This window comes from Chiloscyllium punctatum, chromosome 22, assembly GCF_047496795.1.
Source record: "Chiloscyllium punctatum isolate Juve2018m chromosome 22, sChiPun1.3, whole genome shotgun sequence".
In the NCBI taxonomy this organism is placed as follows: Eukaryota; Metazoa; Chordata; class Chondrichthyes; order Orectolobiformes; family Hemiscylliidae; genus Chiloscyllium; species Chiloscyllium punctatum.
In genome coordinates this window covers 4,710,257-4,716,911 of record NC_092760.1, presented here as the reverse complement: position 1 = coordinate 4,716,911, position 6,655 = coordinate 4,710,257, and positions in this window count along the sequence as shown.

Genomic DNA, 6,655 nt, shown 5'->3' with positions numbered 1-6,655 from the left:
CCACACAAGTTCAGGAATTGGAATCAAATCCTGAGTTCTGGCTCAGAGGCAGGGACACTACCCACTACACTACCATACCCAGATTTTGGGTCATATTTTAGTGCCCACTTTCAGCTCGGTGTGGATTTATTATAATCAGGTTCCCATTATTGAATTACAAACAACACTTTTATTATTAAACAAATGCAAGATATTTGCCTCAGCTGTAGGATATTGAGTGTATGTGCTGTGCTATCCAAATTAACTATGAACATCTTTAATCACTATTATCTGTAGCCTGCAATATTAGGGAAAGAAATCCTGCACTCACACTCTGCCCAAAGAAGGGTCTCAAATGGATATTTATTACTGAACACCAGAGACGAAGGAAGAGCTTAATTTCTGACCCCAAAACGCTGATCACTCTTACCCAACTCTCACGTGCGGCCGCTGATTACTGTCCAGCCTCTCCTCCCCACTGACTGTGTCAGCAATCTGTGTCTCCTCCCCCCTAACCACACAAGGCTACTCAAACTTAGGGTCTTTGTGAAAATCAAGGCCGGAGTGTGCAGGCTTCCTGGAGAGGGGGATGGGTATTTTAAAATTGAAGGGGGAGGGTGAGGTGACAGTAATATCACACACTGGGCTGAGGGGTGGCTGATGGAGTTTAGTTTGGATTAATGTGAGGTATTGGATTTGGTAAATCAAACAACAGCAGGACCTATACAATTAAAAGTAGGGCCTTTGGCAGTGTTGTAGAACAGAGACCTAGGCCGTCAGGTATAATTCTTTAAAATTTGCATCTCATATAGATAGTGTGGTTAAGAAAGTGTTTAACACTTTTGTCTTCATTGGTCAGACCTTTGAGTATCGGAATTGGGACGGCATGTTGAGGATGTAGAGGACATTGGTGAGACCTCTTCTGGAATACTGTGTCCAGTCTGGTCACCCTGCCCGCTCATTCCATAGCCACACCACCCTCTGGGTGAAAAAGCTGCCCCTTAGGTCACTTTAATATTTCCCCTCTCACCTTAAGCCTATGTCATCTAGTTTCGGATTTCCCTACCCTTAGAAAACACCTTGACTTTTCACTTTGATATTATTGACCTTGATATTATTAAGCTGGAGAGGGTTGAGAACAGATGAACCTGGATGTTGTTGGGAAAGGAGGGAGTGAGCTATAAGGAGAGGCTGGGTATGCTGGGACTTTTTTCACTGGAGAGGATGAGATTAAGGGGTAACTTTACAGAGGTTTATAAAATATTGAGGGGTACAGATAAGCGGAAGGGCTGATGTCTTTTCCCTAGAGTTGAGGATTCAAAACTGAGGGATATTTTAAAGTGCGAGGAAAAAGATTTATAAAAGTCATGAGAAGTAATTATTTTAGACAGAGTCTGGCTTGTGTGTGGAATGAACTTCCAGAGGAAGTGGTGAAAGCAGGGAGAGTTACAACATTTAAAGGACATTTAGATCAGTACATGGATAAGACATCACATTGGATGGTGCTGTGAGCAGCTGCCCTCTCCCTTCCCATCTCTGAATGAATCCCTGTTGGTTTTCACCCTCTGCCAATGTCTGTGCAGTGGCGTGTGGAGACCAGCAGATGGTGGCATTGCATCACTTTAAGCACCACAGAGACTGGAAGACCTGCCCCACACAGAGACACACAGATACACACACGGGGATGGTTAGGGCACGGCGTGAAGCTCATAGGTAATTTAAATTAAACATAGCAGTATTGGGAATATAGCAGTATTTCACTTGCTCACACTCGTGTATGTGGGGCAGGATTTCAGTTGTTTCATGGGGACTGTGACACTATAACAATCTCAATGTTTGTAGATAGCACCGAACCTGGAAGAACACTGAAATCTATGGAGGAGAGTGTGGAACTCTAACAGGACAGTGACACGTTGGTGTAGTGTTCAGGTTTATGGCAGATGGGGATCAATGCAGAGCAGTGTGAAGAGATGCACTTTGGGAGGAAAGACAATGAAAGGCAGTTTAAAACAGACTGTACCATTATAAAGGGGCTGCAGGAGCAGAGGGCGCTGGGTGTATATGAGCACAGATTGTTGAAGATGTCGGCAGGTGAGGAGAGCAGTAAATCTCACAGATTAGTTTCAGTATCTGAGCTGTTTACAGGAGGAGGTGTAGGAGGGAGTCTCCGTGCTCCCTTCCTGGGAGGTAGTGGTAACGATGTGTTGTGAGCCCACCCTCCTGCCCACCGAGACCGTGGGAATTCCATTTGTACCAGCTCGACACGAAATGGAGATGGCATCAGGGCCACAGCTTCTAAGTTGTGCCGGGGGAAAACGGAGCTGCCAGTGGGTTTAAAGTGAGAATTGCCCTTCACTGAACATTGCTCCTGACTCGGTCAGTGGGACATGGATGTTTCAGAATCTCCACACGAGGCGTCCCGGTCCTCTCCGGCTCCTACCAGGGTCCTCCCCATATGGCGGGGGGAGGGGGTGAGGGAACGGATATCGGGCACTCCACCACATGGCTTGGCCCTCCTTGTCCTATTCCAGGCTGTTTCTCCTTGAATGGGACAAAGGGAGAGAGTGCGTGAGGGTGGGAGTGGGTGGCTCTGCTGTTAGTGTCAGTGTAGATGGGGAGGGGGTCATGGTGAGGTGTCCGGAGGGAGTCAGTCCACAGTGTTGTATCCATGCAGTGTTATTAGCGTGGGGGTGAAGTGGAGGGAGGGGGGAAGAGAGAGGGAGAGAGAGAGAGAGAGACAGACAGAGACAGAGAGAGAAGGAGCAGCATGCGACAGTGAGAGTGGTGGACCATGAGCCTTGTTCGGGGGTCGGTGCTATAACAGATATACAGTGAGTGTGAGGGAGCAGAGAGAATACGGTGACCCTTATCCTGACAGAGTGGGGAAGCTTATTGATGCTTGTCCTGTATTGCTGGACGTTTCTTCAGACCCCAGATACTGCACTGCGCTGGGTGGGGAGCTCAGACCATACTCGGTGGGTCTGGTGGTGTCGTCCCCTCTGGGAGGAGAATGGTCCCCCTCTGTACTAGCCTATCCACCAAGACCTCCGTGCCCCTGTTGACAAACCGTGGTGTAATTGTCCCTTATCTGCCATGCTCGGGTTAATTGGGTGATGCTGTGTACTCCATTTACAAAGCTGTAGAACAAATGCTCATCTAAAACTCTCCATCATCTGACCTCACACCAATATCCCTTTTTCCCATCTTTCCTGGGAAGACAGGCTCATGTTACAGGATGTTATCGAAGTGTCTACATTTCAGTATTCTGCAACCTGGGAACACATCCTTCCATGATAGTATCTCTCAGTTTCCCCCTCTCTGTCTATTTCCCAAACCCCTCCCCATGTGGTGATAGTTAAACTGATTCCCCCACTATCTCTCTCTGTCAGTGATGTTCACACACACAGCACCCGCTTGTCAGGTCAACAATGGGGATATGGAGCTGTAAATGGGTGGGAGCTGTACATCCAGTCAGTTCCAGAACGGGCTGCAAGTTTCCCCACACTGGGCAGGGATCGAACACAGTGTTACTGAGGAATGCACTGGGGTGGGGTACACAGTCCGACATGCTGGGAGGGTAACTGCTCCTGGGTTACAAATCAATGCACTGGGGTGGGGTACACAGTCCTACATGCTGGGAGGGTAACTGCTCCTGGTTTACAGATCAAAGCACTGGGATGGCGTACACAGTCCGACATGCTGGGAGGGTAACTGCTCCTGGGTTACAGATCAATGCACTGGGGTGGGGTACACAGTCCTACATGCTGGGAGGGTAACTGCTCCAGGGTTACAGATCAATGTACTGGGTTGGTGTACACAGTCCTACATGCTGGGAGGGTAACTGCTCCTGGATTACAGATCAATGCACTGGGGTGGGGTACACAGTCCTACATGCTGGTGGGTAACTGCTCCTGGGTTACAGATCAATGCACTGGGGTGGTGTACACAGTCCTTCATGCTGGGAGGGTAACTGCTCCTGGTTTACAGATCAATGTACTGGGGTGGGGTGCAAAGTCCTACATGCTGGGAGGGTATCTGCTCCTGGGTTACAGATCAATGCATTGGGGTGTTGAACACAGTACCACATGCTGGGAGGGTAACTGCTCCTGGGTTACAGATCAATGTACTGGGGTGGTGTACACAGTCCTACATGCTGGGAGGGTAACTGCTCCTGGGTTACAGATCAATGCACTGGGGTGGTGTACACAGTCTTACTCACTTGGAGGGTAACTGCTCCAGGTCTGCAAATTAATTCACGGGTGATCACTGCACAGGTCGCTGTGCTGGTCAGACTATCTAGTTGAGGTTTATCGATAATACAGTGATGGAGTCTGTGCAGCTCTCCATGCTGGATGGATATTTGTTTCAGTTTCACACATTAGTGCCCTGTTGTGGTCTGCACAGCTCCCATTCCAGGACAGATATCTAGTCCGGGTTTATAGATCAATGCACTGCTGTGGTGTGCACAGCTCTCGGTGCTGGACAGATATCTAGTCCGGGGTTATAGATCAATGCACTGGTGTGGTCTGCACAGCTCCCCGTCCTGGACAGATATCTAGTGCGGGTTTATAGATGAATGCACTGCTGTGGTCTGCACAGCTCCCCGTGCTGGACAGATATCTAGTCCGGGTTTATAGATCAATGCACTGCTGTGGTGTGCACAGCTCCTCGTCCTTGACAGATATCTTGTCTGGGGTTATAGATCAATGCACTGTTGTGGTCTGCACATCTCCCCGTGCTGGACAGATATCTAGTCCGGGTTTATAGATCAATGCACTGCTGTGGTGTGCACAGCTCCCCGTCCTGGACAGATATCTAGTCCGGGTTTATAGATCAATGCACTGCTGTGGTCTGCCCAGCTCCCTGTCCTGGTCAGATATCTTGTCTGGGGTTATAGATCAATGCACTGCTGTGGTCTACACAGCTCCCCCTCCTGGACAGATATCTTGTCTGTTTTTATCGATCAATGCACTGCTGTGGTCTGCACAGCTCCCCGCCCCGGACAGGTATCTAGTCTGGGTTTATAGATCAATGCACTGCTGTGGTGTGCACAGCTCCACGTGCTGGACAGATATCTAATCCGGGTGTATAGATCAATGCACTGCTGTGGTCTGCACAGCTCCCCGCCCTGCACAGATATCTAGTCCGGGTTTATAGATCAATGCACTGCTGTGATCTGCACAGCTCCCCGTGCTGGACAGATATCTAATCCGGGTGTATAGATCAATGCACTGCTGTGGTCTGCACAGCTCCCCGTCCTGGACAGATATCTAGTCTGTTTTTATCGATCAATGCACTGCTGTGGTCTGCACAGCTCCCCGCCCCGGACAGGTATCTAGTCTGGGTTTATAGATCAATGCACTGCTGTGGTGTGCACAGCTCCCCGTGCTGGACAGATATCTAATCCGGGTGTATAGATCAATGCACTGCTGTGGTCTGCACAGCTCCCCGCCCTGCACAGATATCTAGTCCGGGTTTATAGATCAATGCACTGCTGTGATCTGCACAGCTCCCCGTGCTGGACAGATATCTAATCCGGGTGTATAGATCAATGCACTGCTGTGGTCTGCACAGCTCCCCGTCCTGGACAGATATCTAGTCTGGGTTTATAGATCAATGCACTGCTGTGGTGTGCACAGCTCACTGTGCTGGACAGATATCTAGTCCGGGGTTATAGAAAAATGCACTGCTGTGGTCTGCACAGCTCCCCATGCTGTACAGATATCTAGTCCGGGTTATAGATCAAGGCACTGCTGTGGTCTGCACTGCTCCCCATCCTGGACAGATATCTAGTCGGGGTTTATAGATCAATGCACTGTTGTGGTCTGCATAGCTTCCCGTGCTGGACAGATATCTTGTCTGGGGTTATAGATCAATGCACTGCTGTGGTCTGCACAGCTCCCCGTGCTGGACAGATATCTAGTCCGGGTTTATAGATCAATGCACTGCTGTGGTGTGCACAGCTCGTCGTCCTTGACAGATATCTTGTCTGGGGTTATAGATTAATGCACTGTTGTGGTCTGCACAGCTTCCCGTGCTGGACAGATATCTAGTCGGGGTTTATAGATCAATGCACTGCTGTGGTCTGCACAACTCCCCGTCCTGGACAGATATCTAGTCTGGGGTTATAGATCAATGCACTGTTGTGGTCTGCCCAGCTACCCGTGCTGGACAGATATCTAGTCCGGGTTTATAGCTCAATGCACTGCTGTGGTGTGCACAGCTCCCCGTCCTAGACAGATATCTAGTCCGGGTTTATAGATCAATGCACTGCTGTGGTCTGCACAACTCCCCGTCCTGGACAGATATCTAGTGTGGGTTTATAGATCAATGCACTGCTGTGGTCTGCACAGCTCCCCGCCCCGCACAGATATCTAGTCTGGGTTTATAGATCAATGCACTGCTGTGGTCTGCACAGCTCCCCGCCCTGGACAGATATCTAGTCCGGGTATATAGATCAATGCACTGCTGTGGTCTGCACAGCTCCCCATGCTGGACAGATATCTAGTCTGGGGTCATAGATCAATGCACTGCTGTGGTGTGCACAGCTCCCTGTGCTGAACAGATATCTAGTCCGGGGTTATAGAACAATGCACTGCTGTGGTGTGCACAGCTCCCTGTGCTGAACAGATATCTAGTCCGGGGTTATAGAACAATGCACTGCTGTGGTGTGCAC